Below are 12926 nucleotides of genomic sequence, written 5' to 3'. Positions count from 1 at the left end.
CCTTCAGACCAGCTCGTTCTAGCCATTGGTAGAATTTCTTGATATCAGCCACTTCAGTTATCTGCCGGTGGTACATCCCATGTAGGGGGTTGTCCTCCCATGATGGTATTTCCAGAATTTCTTCCTCTGTTCGCCTTTGTCTGAGACATCCGCTGAGCACGCCATCTGTTGGGACCTTATCCCTGATGTACTTACGAATCTCGAATGTTTCATCCTTGATAATGGCTCTTACACTCACTAGCATAGGCGTCATTTTAACCGGGGACGCCGGGGACATGTCCCCGGCAAAATTCGTGATTGGCAGCTGTGTCCCCCCCCACTTTCAAAAAAGCCTGCTGATGAGGATTTTTGTTTTACCAGCTCAGATCTTATACCAGGGGTCGGTAACCTGTTCCCATCAAAGAGCCATTATTACCCGTTTCCCACGGTAAAGAAAACACAGCAGTAGCCGCAGCGTTGCGGGCGGGGCCTACCCTCAGACAGCAGAGCGCTGCTCACAACAGGTGACAGCAGCCGGGGGCATCGCACCCGTGGGGGATTCAACACCCACACTTTTCCAGCTGTTTTGCTCACCTCCACACCAGTCTGGTTTCTTTAAGTCGCACTCACTCTGTTTGCCTCATCTCCTTCTTCACCTCCCAGCCGATGTCGGGTTTCCAGGAGAGCAGGAGAGGGAGGGACGGAAGAGCTCGACTGAATTCATAATTTTACATCTTGACATTAGCTGTACAAAGTCTGAGTTTGATCAAGTGAAGAACAACAATTTACAGAGGTTTATAACAGGCGCGGCGCCAGGTTTTCATTTTTGGGTGGGCCACGGTAATTCTGGACGGACCTTAATAAGCAGTGACTTAAGTGAAGCAGGCAGGTCGCGCTAGAAAATTTAGTTTAAAAAGACGTCATAAATGTGTTCCCCCGTCATTTTTATTTCTAAAATATGAAGTAAAAACTCCCAATTTAATTTTCATTCATTTGTCATTAATATTTAGTCTACATCCGTGCGTTAAGTGGACCATCTTCCAGTAAACGCAAAGCATCCAGTCCACCTCTCCAAATGCGTAAAATGTGCATCAGCCGCTAGTTAGGCGTGCCACGCGCACCGTCAGCTGATCAGCCCAGACAAGAGCAAATAGAGAAAGAATAGAGGATAATTGTGTCTGGATGTGGATGGAGATTACATTTTACATCAGCCTGATCATCATTTAAATACGTAAACCATCACCTGTCTTCTAGTCTATGCTATCAGCATTATTTTAATTGGTGTGTGTGTGTGTGTGTGTGTGTGTGTGTGTGTGTGTGTGTGTGTGTGTGTGTGTGTGTGTGTGTGTGTGTGTGTGTGTGTGTTTTCCACTTCAAACACTGGTCTAACCAACCAGACCAGCGTGTCCAGTAACATATTAATGTTACAATTAAACTTGATTAACCCCAGAGCCACGTGCACTGCACTGTACTGACTGTAAATGAGGGGGAAACGATTTAATCGGATCCTTTACTTTTCAACATGGTTTAATGTAAAGTTTCATTCAGTACAAACTTTAGTTACACCAATCTAACGAGACAGAGCCTAGATTTGTATTCTGAACAGTTTAAACATGTTTGAAACGGAGACATGCGTGACGCGTCTAAAATTCGCACCTGCTCCGCTATTATGGAAATTAAACTAACAAGATGAATAACATGAAATTATTTTAGGCACAGACAACATCCCCCACACTTTTGAAAAGCTTGCAACGCGCCTGATCGCTCATGTACGTCTTAATTATCTTTCATTAGACGATAATCAATAAAACGATTTATATAAAGTGGATCCAGAAGTAGTAGCCCGTCTCTGCCTTCAATTTTTGGTATTTTTCACCCTGTTAGTGGTTTTACTGAGCAGGTGCCACTTTTGTCCTACGTTTCTTTTTAAAACATGTTTAGACTGTTCAGAATACAAATCCAGGCTCTGTCACGTTTGATTGTTGTAATTAAACTTTGTAGGTGGGGAAGGTCAGAAAGCAGCTCAGAAAGCGCCTATATGATTACGCACAAGCGTGACGCGTCAACCCGGTCTCACAGTCAGACCAGGTTGGACCTGTTCAGGTTTACGCAGACAATCTTTACATTTAGAATTAGCATACAGATGTAAAATTAATGCAGTAAAATATAAAGCTTTTTATATAAATACCCATTCATTATTTCACAAGCACAGAGAGCCGCATCAGATGGATGGAAGAGCCGCATGCGGTTCCAGAGCCGCCGACCCCTGTGCTAGCCTACTTTATTGTCCCCAGCAATTTTTAAACCCCACTCAAGTGTATGGTTATTGTCCCCAGCAATTCTGAAAACAAACTGACGCCCTTGCTCACTAGTCCTCAGCCTCCTTCCTTACGGCTACTGTACAGTCTCAGGGTGCTGGACTTGGGATGGAACCCTCCATGCATGGTTTGGAGCTTCCATGTCTTAACATCCTGCAGGATATCTGATTACTGGCAGGGTGTAGCTGCTTATTGCCCAGATCTTGTTTTTGCAATTGAACTGACTTCTTAGGAATCCAAAAGGGTTCAAAAGAAGCAAACTGGACTTATTTGGTTTCTTGGAGATGTTTTGCTTCTCATCCGAGAAGCTTTCCTCCTGGCCACTACCAGTCTGTCTCAACTCCTCCCTGAAAACCTCACAACACCTGGTCCTCTGTTCACCTTGCAGAACCCTGAGATGGATGTTGGCTCAAAGCCTTTTCTTCAAGCTATTTTGACACCAGATAACCGAAACCGTTTCTCCATTTGGGCCACTGTTGGCTCCAGATGGTGAGGCAGGAACAAGATCTGAGTAAAAGTGAGCCTCTGTTGGGTGGAGCTTTTCCTTCACAGCTCATCTCCAACAGAGTTTGCCCTTTCCTCTGTCCTCATTTGTTACACTATGGTGAGTACAGTAATGTGATGTAATGTAGCTAAGTCATGATACTAACCACACAAAACATGAAAGGAACACCTTCCCTATAGTGATCAGCTGAAAGGTGAGAACACATCGTCCTTCCCATCCCAAGGAAGCAGCTAACTTATACATGATTTTATTTTGAAGTTCAAATATCTCTGTGGCAACGCCACGCCATGCATACATGGTTCTCTGAGATCATCTCTTTAGGCTTCAATAGTTAATCTATTCAATTCAATTCAATTCAATTCAAGTTTATTTATATAGCGCAAAATCACGACAAGAGTCGTCTCAAGGCACTTCACATAATAAACATTCCAATTCAGGTCAGTTCATTAAGCCAATCAGAAATAATGTTTGCTATATAAGGAACCCAGCAAATTGCATCAAGTCTGACTAGTGTCAGTGACTATACAGCAATCCTCATACTAAGCAAGCATAAAGCGACAGTGGAGAGGAAAACTCCCTTTTAACAGAAAGAAACCTCCAGAGAATCCCAGCTCAGTATAAGCAGCCATCCTCCACGACTCACTGGGGAATCTGTGTTGCTCTTCCTGAATTAAATTGATGCCTGACTAATCAGAAACCCGTGTGTGGTTTCTTAAGGTTGGTTTATGCTTGACGCGTCCGCGAGGTTCGCACGGCTCCGCACGGCGAAATTGTGTCATTTTAACAACCACGCCCCTCCACCGCGTCTCCGCACGGCCCAAAATTTCTGCAACGCGCACCTAGGAAAATTTCTAACCACGCGGACGGTCGGACGCGGAAAAACATGGTGGACCGGCAAGAACTAGTATGGCAGACGTTCGTAAATACAGACATTTGTATGATTCAGCTCTCAGAGATCACCGTGATCAACATGTTGTTAATAATTCTTGGAGAGAAATAGCTCGCACTGTCGGAAAAGACGAGGACGCTGTTAAAAATGCTGAAATGCCATGTTGTAAACAGTAATTTCTACTTCTACTATGGTGTAGTGTTGGATGCATGCCGTAGAGCTCCATGCTGCCCCCTACAGTTTGGGAGAATATTGGCTCACCGCAGAGACAAGCCGCATGAACCATAAACGCTGCGAGTTGTGAGGCGCGTTCCATCCGCGAGCCGCATCACCGCGCGGAAAGTGAATGCGTCAAGCATAAACCAAGCTTTAGGCTTCGTGAAAGTAAAACTTCAGCTCCTAAAACTAGTCAGAGTTTCATGTTTGCAGAAATGTGAAGAAGTGACACAGAAGACATGGATCACCATGGGAACTCATTAAAAATAAATCAAGATGGGAGAAGGGGTGGTGGTGTTTAAGACAGATCTCATTGCTGAGCTCAACACCACATTGTTTATGTTTCAGTTCATTTTGATTTCTCTGTCTAAAAGTGATTATGGTGAGCATCAAGCCTTACCTGTTGAGTTGCTCGGACACTAAATAAAATATTACAAAAGTGGAACTAACATGACAGTTCACACAGTAAAACACCCAGACTACATAATTTCTTCAACAATCAGTAAAAGGACTGCATTTATTACACAGATAATCCATTTTGCTTTGTTTGAAAGGTTTCTATTATGAGATGTGTTATTGAAATTGTGGATGGGGTAAGAACTTCATCAGTTCATACTTCATCCATCTCCCTTTTGAACTTCTGACGTGTGTTTAGTATACAGTTCTGAGGAAGCATTTGAGAGACTTGTGGTATATCTATAATAACGCATTTTTATTATCTTCTTTTTTTTATTTTGTTCAAAATTAAAACAAAAAATATATATAAGGTAAAAAATAATGTAAAATTTGATTACTTTAATTGGTAAAGTTTATATGTAAACTTTCAAAAAATAAGAAATATTAGGATGCCTCCTGAACGCCTCTCTGGTGAGGTTTTCTGGGCACGTCCAACTCGAAGGAGACCTACAGGGAGACCAAGGACACGTTGAAAGGCACTATGTCTCTCGCCTGGCCAGGGAACACCTTGGGATTTTCCCGGAAGAGCTGGCCCAAGTGGCTGAGGAGTGGGAAGTCTGGGCCTCTCGACGTAGACTACTGCCCCCTCTGTCCATTGCATCAAAAATCTGTACTACTGACCAATGGCCAGAATAAAAGTGAACGGCAGCTTAACGTATAAAATCACACTACAAAGATTAACGAGACAGGGGTGCTGACTATCTCCTACTCTCTTTGCCCTCTTTATAGAACCATTAGCGCAAGCCGTTAGGCAGGACAGGAGGATTATTGGGGTGGAGGTTCAAGGTATCGAACAGAAAATAGCCTTCTTTGCAGATGATGTTATTACCTACCTAGAACAAGCAAACATAAATACCAGCCCTAATGACACTACTGGAAAAGCTTGGACACTTATCAGGATATAAGGTAAACATCAACAAAATGTAGATATTGACCCTTAACTACAACCCACCCCAAGAAATCAGATCCCAGCATGACTTAAATTGGAAACTCAAAACGATTAAATATCTGGGAGCCACAAAAACTAAATCACATCAAGAACTATATAGAAAAAACTATGAGAAACTAGATCGAGAAATAAGGAAAGATATCGACTGGTGGGCCACCATGATGATAGACTTTAGCTCATGCATCCAATTACTCCAGAAAAATGTCCATCCAAGATTTTTATACCTCTTGTCAAGGTCCCCTGCTCACAATTCATTAGAATTAGAATTAGAAACAAAAGTGTTGCATTTATATACATATATATGGCCTTTTACTGTGGGAAGTATAAGGTACACCTGTGCACTACTCATGATGTCAGATCAGCATCGTGATGTGGCACACCTGTGAGGTGGGATGGATTATCTCAGCAAAGCACAGGTGCTCACTATCACACATTTAGACTGATTTGTTAACAATGGTTGAGAGAAATGGTAATATTGTGTATCTGGAATGAATTTTAGATCTTTAAGTCCATCTCATGAAAAATCGAAGCAGAAACAACGGTGTTGCATTTATATTTTGTTTATATTATAGTTGTGAAAATAGGAAAATCAATAAAAACTGAATGAAAAAATTTTAAAATATATCTATTATATCAAAAATATTTTTTTAACCAGGCTATAAACATGTTTATTTCTGCTGTGAAATGGGCATTTTTAACATGGAAGTCAATGGGAACTTGTTCAGTTCAGGAGCCAGCCCCTAGCGGATGAAGGTGGAACTGCTAATTTTGGCACTTTCATATTGGGAGTGAATCCAGCGGTCTGAACTGCTCCCTTGGGTCTAACACTTACTTCCTTATTTTTTTGTGGCCCGTAGCATTTGCTATCCGTAGCTTTAGCAGCAGAGAGAGTCACCGCCACTTTGTCGCTGTTCCTAACTCCTAGTGATGAACCTAGCTACATTTCTGAGGACGCTTAGCTACTTTCTTCTAGATATTTCCTGCAAATTAGCAACAAAATAGCCATTTTTGCTCCAAACCCTTCTTTGAACGTTGTTTCAGCTGTCATCAAGGATATAAATGTTACAGATACAAAGGATGTCACTGGTGCTTTAGCTCACCTAGTAAGACGTCGGACTTCCGTGCAGAAGTTCTGGGTTTGATTCTGGATGTGAACATAGTGTAATTGGAGTTTCTTTATTACATTAATGGTACCTTTTTCAACAGTAAGATGCCCAAATTTTTATTTGAGAGTCGCCGAATGGCATTGAATTCACAGATAAAAAAGATGTGGGTTCAACTTTCATTTTGGAACAATTTTTCAAGCAAGGAAAGGGAATGATCTGAGCATGCAGGAGGGCTTACCCATCATAAACCTTTGTCGGCTGTGCTGAAGAGAAAGGTACAGAACCAAATTATTTAATTAATTAGCTGCGCGTTCTCCTGTCCTCTGTCCTCCGGGCCACACCCACACACACACACACACACACACACACACACACACACACACACACACACACAAGGGACTGTCTCAGCTGTTATTTTCGTTAAGGAGTGTGCACGTACAGCATGCGCGCCTCGTGCACGAGCCTACTATTGAAGCTGCCGTTACACTTTTGGCCTGAGGGGGCAATAGCGAGCTTAAAAATTCAAAACTCCGTAAAGTCCCTTTAAATATGTTAAACCAATAATTTGATAATCCTCCCTCAATCTTTGAAAGCCCAACATTTCTTTTATTTTTTAAAAGAGAGAAAATCTCCAAAGATTGTGCCTCTTAAAGGCCCATATCACAGCTAAATGTTAATGTTAAGATTGTGGATAAAATACCTTCAAAGGTCACATTTCATGTAACGATGTTTGAGGATTGTTAGCTGAGAATCAGTCATTTAAACATGAATGAATGAATAAGAGTTTTTGAAAGCAACACCTTTTGCAGTGCAGGAAATGATAAATGACCTGCACTTGTATAGCGCCTCTCAGAGTAAGGACTCCAAAGCGCTAGGAGCTAGGAGTTGGCCTCATGTTTTCCTTATCCTGAAGTCACCTTTGACCCTGTTGAGCTTGTGCCTCCAAATATTTTAACATACCCAGTAAGGAATCTATTCTCATTTTAACTCTGGAGGAGTTGGATTCAACTCTATTTCAGGCCAAATTTGGTCCCACTCAAAAATAGAAAAAATTCTATCTTCAGCCAGTGTTACATTTTCTGTTTCATCTGTTCAAGCGGGCTTTTGTGTGACCTCTTGTTCATGGAGGACTTTGTGGCCTGGTGCAAGAGTAACCAGCTGCAGCTGAAAGTTCAGAGACCAAGGAGATGCTTCTGGACTTCAGTAGGAAAGATCCTACACATCAGCCAGTGTTCATAGAAGATAGCACTGAGACTGTGCCATCATATATGTACTAGGGATAGTGTTGAACTATGAGCTGGACTGAGCCTCCAGCACAGACCAGCTTTACAAGAGGAGCCAGTCCAGGCTGTACTTTCTTCTGAGGCTGCACTCATTCAACATCAGCTCATGACTGCTGCACATGTTCTAGCAGTCTATATCAACATCTATACATAAACAGCACAGGCCAAAGGGTTGGACACACCTTCTCATTCAATGTGTTGTCTTTATTTTCATGAACATTTACATTGGTAGATTCTCACTGAAGGCATCAAAACTGTGAACACATGGGGAGTTATGTATTAACCAAAATGGTGAAATAACTGAAAACATGTTTTATATTCTCTTTTCTTCAAAATAGCCACCCTTTGCTCTGAATGCTGCTTTGCACACTCTTAGCATTCTCCTGATGAGCTTAGTCACCTGAAATGGTTTTCCAACAGTCATGAAGGAGTTCCCAGAGGTGCTATTGGCCCCTTTGTAAATGGTCGTGAAAATAAAGAAAACACATTGAATGAGAAGGTGTGTCCAAACTTTTGGCCTGTACTGTATGTCCTCATCCTCACTAGCTTATTTTCATGCTGCTACTTGATTAGTTTCTATTCAGGGGAACTTTGACTTTGTAAATGATTATGTAATCACTCATCAGCAGAAGTCATCACTAGTCAGTCTGAACATCTTAGGACATCCTGAGGAAGCAAACAGTGCCGCCTACTCTCTACTCTTATATCTGCTTCAGCAATCGCTCCTTCTGGCTGAATACATTTGAAAAGATCACATAAAACACTGTCTCATGAACACCCCCCCCCCCCCCCCCCCCCCAACACACACACACACACACACCACCACCACACACACAGTTTGGGATAATAGTGATGGATCATGAGATACTACTGACCCAGATTCTGCTCTCAGGTGCCGAAACAACGCTGTTGTTGAGTTTGCTCTACAGAGCGACTTGATGGTCTGCTAGAGACTACTGGACACCGCATCTTTTCCATGCTTTCTCTCTAAACTGAAGCTCAGTGTTTACTTTGATTTAACAAACTGAATCATGTTGATGGTGAATCCCGCACATCAGTAAAAAGATCAGTTCACGTGGAATAACTTGTTTTAATACTATCAATGTAGAAATGACGGCCAGATACCATGCCTGGAATCAAGCACCTGCTTTACTTCATAATCTAGCTACCACAGCTTAGCAGCACCATAAAGTCCAACATGCATCTTGCATTGGGTCAGGCTGAGGCTTACTGAATAGTTTTTAGATTTACAAACACTGACAGCATAAGAGAGGAAGCAGGGGCGGCATTTATTTAGCCCCACCAGAATGAGTCTCTGGAGACCTTCCTGACAGGGGTTGTCATGAATACGCAACGGCTCCAGATCACCAGCAAAGGAGCTAAATGAGGTCAACGATAGTCCCCCTTTCATCGAGCTCTGAGGGCATCAGGAGCTGACAGCTGTCCAAACAAAAGCCTGGTTCCCATTCCAGGTTTTACCAAATATCAGAGACTGCTCAGCCTGAGCAACGGGAAACGTTAATGTCTAAAACACATCACCTCTGAGCCCAGATGATACATCAGAACCTTCACGTCAAATGCTCTTTTACCATTTAGCAGGGTCTGGCTTGGTATCCTCTTGGCTTCCACCTAACCTTGCTCATTCTCCTTCCATCTTCAGAACACAGACACAGAACCAAACCATTCAGCCAAGAACCAGTGGAATATTCTTTTGAGGTAGCCTGAGACTGTGAGGTGTCCTTTGGGGTTTAGAGGCTTAAACAGCTTCCTGAGCGGATGGAGTCTGGTAAATGAATACACAAATGTCCCAAGTCATCCTGCAGATGAAACGTCTGAGACTTTTTACTACTGGCTCCTCAACATCTATCAGGACCTTGTTTCTTTTTGTCCTGAGGAAGCCCACTATGGACTGGTGTTCAGTCCTACAACGTCTGCTCAGTGAAAGCCTGTTTATGCTTGTCCTCCTCTTCAGACCCCTCCGGGGACCAGTAGGATGGGTCTGACCTGCGGTCGGAGAGTGAAGCACACAGACTGTGTGTGTTGGTCTAAACGTCTGGGAAAAGAACCAAACTGGTGCATCCTCCAAGTTGCATTAATGTCTGTGGGGAACCATAAAGTGTGCAGCTAGACTAGTTCTCTAGCGCGCACGCACACACACACACACACACACACACACACACACGCTCAGAAACACACACGCTCAGAAACACACCAACTGTTTCAGCTCTGCAGCAGCAGAACGTTTCAGCAGCTCATTAGAGCTCAGCAGCTCCTGAAACATCACCTGTTTTCTGATAATAAAAGAGAAAAAGCCAACGCTGAACACAAATCACACTCAGGTGACTGAAGTAAAGAGCACAATTAGGCTGGTTGGTCTTTGAAGTCTTCTCATAAAACATGAGGATGAAACATTTTATAGCCAACATTCCCCACATGGAGGTGAGAGTGCAGCATTCAGCGAGGTCACCAGTAGTTCTGCAGAACCCAGCCGGATTTTTAGATAGCAGGTTTTACACCTTATAACTGACTAAACCACCGGGAAGGATCAAATTAATCAGCAGTAAAAACTATCTGATGGTATCAATCAGGAAACTCTTCTCACATCAGCAAATGAGCAAAGTTCTCTAGTTTTCCATCTCTGATTGAAGGAATTGATCCTGTCATTCACTTTTACTTTCTGCAGGTAGAAATGGGACTTACCTTGTGATAAATGCTCGCCCCTCTCCTCTGGTGAGGAAATCAGCAGCAGAAAGCCTGATCAGCCGTGGATCCACAGAGATGAGCCTCACAGCGCTGACAGCTCTGACTGTCTGCTGGCTTCAGCCTACAAAGCAGCCGATGGAGACAGACACGGTGAATGAGAGAACTCCTTTCTGTTCAACAGCAGACCCTCTGCAGTCAGACTCCACTCCCACCAGCACCCCCACCCACCCATTCAGACTCTCCACAGCATTGTGACTGAAAGCCAAGGAGCTGAAACAGGACGCCTCAAGGCTGCTGCAAGAAGAGACGCCGAGCGAGAGAAAAAGAGAGAAAGTAGGAGTGGAAAATGAGGGGGAAGGGGATGAGGAGCTGGAAGACCATTAGAGGCAAATTGCAGCAAGCAAACCAATAGGAAGCCAGATCTGTCTGAATGCAGGGCCTGCATTAACATCTAATCTAAGCCCAAGCTCCATTTTGGCGAGCGAGAAGTGTTCAGTTCCCAGCAAACTATGAAGAAACTCAAAATAGTCAAACAACCAGAAAGTTTACAACTTCAGGAAAAGTCACCAACACATGAGATCGGTGGCGTTGTGACACGATTCATTAAAAGCAGCCCTGGCCAGCTCCTCACGATGATCAAATGGGGTGTGAAGTTTGTTTTATTGATCTTGAAAATGAACGTAAATCCAAATATTTTTTAAATAAATACTTAAAATCAGACATAAAGACATTAGGTTCAGTCTAAATGTTGAAATCCAAACGTAAATGTGGCTTAAGATGCTAATTCAGAATGCTGTGAGAGAGAAGCGCTCTACCTAAATCAAAGAAGGGTGAAGAGATCACCTGCCTGAGGTGTTTGATGCAAAACGTGCTTTAGGTGAATACAAACCGGAGAATAGATGTTATACTTGTTACATTAAGGTGGCGAATCAGGCTTCCTACACTCAAAAAAACAAAATGCAGAATTTACTTAACCAAGTTATGTTATCTGGTTCCACTATTCAATTCAATTGTTTGTTTATAAAGGACCTTCCTGCCACCAGTCAAGGTTGCTCAGAGCGCTGAAATACAATACAATAGGCTCATATAAACAACATAGGATAAAAGAAAAAAAAGCTTTGAGTAAAATGTAAAGTGCACCCTTTTTTAAAATAGGATCAAGTAACAATCAAGCAGAACTTCAAAACATCAACAAGAAATGTGCATACATCTAAAAAACAACAGAACAAGCCAGCATTAGATAATTAAGAGCAGTTACAAATAGAGGTGGGAAAAATGATCGATTCTAAGATGCATCGCGATTCAGCCGTGCATGATTCCGCATCGATGCAGCAACGTGACATGAGATTTTCTCCCTATGTCTATTTCGGGGGTCGGCAACCCGCGGCTCTGGAGCCGCATGCGGCTCTTCCATCCATCTGATGCGGCTCTCTGTGCTTGTAAAATAATGAATGGATATTTAAATAAAATGCTTTATATTTTACTGCATTAATTTTATATCTGTAAGTCAATTCTATGTAAAGATTGTCTGTGTAAACCTGAACAGGCCCAACCCGGTCTTACTGTGAGACCGGGTTGACGGGTAGCGCTTGTGCGTAATCATATAGGCGTTTTCTGAGCTGAAGACGATGTGAGATTCTGGGACTCTCCTCAGACGGCTCCTGGATGTGTCGCCACATTGGAGACAGGAACAAGCGTCATTCAGCCAAAGTTTCATAATCAGGGAACATTTTCTAAGTGACAAGTCTCTCTGAGAGACAGGGATTGGAAAACTCTCGCTTCAGTGGGAGGAACCTTCCCGCATGCGCTCTGGTTCTGCGACGCGCTCCAAGCCCATCTCCACATCTTCAGCTCGCTGTGGACTGTACGTACGCGCTGACAGCGAGCTGCGCTGAGCAGTGTCCAGCTCAGATGTTCAGATGGGAATATTTTCTTGAGTGATTCAGCTACATCTGCAATGTGCGAAACGCGTAAAATGTCATTTCGTCTGCATGCGTCGGGGTAATTCTTTCTATTCTTTCTCTGTCAAAATAAACTATCAAATACGGGAACTGTCTGGTCAACACAACACAAGCCCTGCTTTTGACTGTTCTGTTTTCTTGTGAAAATAGATAAAATTAAACTTGATTAACACCAGAGCCAGGCGCACTGCACCGTTATCTCCGTCACTGTAAATGAGGGAAAAACAAAATGATCGGATCCTTTTCTGACCTTCCCCACCTACAAAGTTTAATTACAACAATCAAACGTGACAGAGCCTGGATTTGTATTCTGAACAGTCTAAACATGTTTAAAAAAGAAACGTATGACAAAAGTGGCACCTGCTCAGTAAAACCACCAACAGGGTGAAAAATATCAAAATATTGTCAGCAGAGACGGGCTACAACTTCTGGATCCACTTTATATAAATCGTTTTATTGATTATCTTCCTATGAAAGATAACTTTGACGTACACGAGCGACCGGTACCGGCTGCTGTCACCTGCTGTGAGCAGCTCTCTGCTGTCTGAGGGTAGGCCCCGC

General features: G+C 42.9%; 1 protein-coding gene across 3 annotated transcripts in view; it reads right to left on the bottom strand.

The window, feature by feature from the left end:
- Window positions 1–12926, bottom strand: part of LOC107396649 (tenascin) — a 290411-nt gene that overhangs the window by 173466 nt on the left and 104019 nt on the right. For 2 of the 3 annotated variants that reach the window (XM_054731188.2, XM_070546339.1), the window contains exon 1: window positions 10402–10647. The gene's annotated coding sequence lies outside the window, so the exon portion shown is untranslated. Of the gene's footprint in view, window positions 1–10401; window positions 10648–12926 lie in introns of those variants that run through there. The other variant, XM_054731189.2, reaches the window with a different exon arrangement.

Source organism: Nothobranchius furzeri, chromosome 17 (genome assembly GCF_043380555.1).
Source record: "Nothobranchius furzeri strain GRZ-AD chromosome 17, NfurGRZ-RIMD1, whole genome shotgun sequence".
Taxonomy (NCBI): Eukaryota; Metazoa; Chordata; class Actinopteri; order Cyprinodontiformes; family Nothobranchiidae; genus Nothobranchius; species Nothobranchius furzeri.
The sequence above is the reverse complement of the archived record's forward strand: the minus strand, read 5'-3'. Positions and strand labels throughout refer to the sequence as shown.